Raw genomic sequence first — 721 nt, forward strand, 5'->3', positions numbered from 1 at the left:
TGTCACAAGGTTCTTGAATCTTTGACAGGCACTTTATGTATTGTATAAATCCAAATAAATAGAATAGTTATTTTAAGGCTTAAATATTTCCTTACTATAGCGCTTTCAGTAGTTAATACCGATATGGGCAGGCCATTTTAAAGTCTTGTTTTTCACTTGTTCATAAATTCTCTTAACTTTGTCCTTTGGGTTGAAACTTCATGTTTAGGCAGAGCCAAGATATGAATTCCTTATTTTATTTTATTAAGTGAGCATCATCTGTTCAGCCTTTCTGAAGTAATCAAGCACAAAACATACAAGAGTTGTGGGCATCCATGTTAAATTGAACTGTGTAGTTCAACTATTAAATGGGTAAGGAAAGAGTTACTTCCTGACTTTACTGCATACAGTAAGGGATTGTGCCACGGACGTGCAATGTATTAATTCTCATTTAAAGGCTAACTACCATCTTTAGTTTTACCCCCAAAAGAACGCAAAACATTGTTTCTGCTATATTGAAATTAATAGTTTAAAAGCACAGAAATCATGAAATTGATAAACTATCTACCACATTACCTCTGCCATTATAAATATGTACCTTTATTTACAATGTGCAATATGGCTGTTGTCATCATATAATTTCAATTTTGTGATTCATGTGTTCTCATCCTTGATGTGTACGTGTAGGGTTTTTGCACTTAAGATAAAAGGTTGTATTTATAGGAACAAGCATCCAGAAGGG

The sequence above is a fragment of the Trachemys scripta genome, chromosome 2, assembly GCF_013100865.1.
Source record: "Trachemys scripta elegans isolate TJP31775 chromosome 2, CAS_Tse_1.0, whole genome shotgun sequence".
NCBI lineage: Eukaryota > Metazoa > Chordata > Testudines > Emydidae > Trachemys > Trachemys scripta.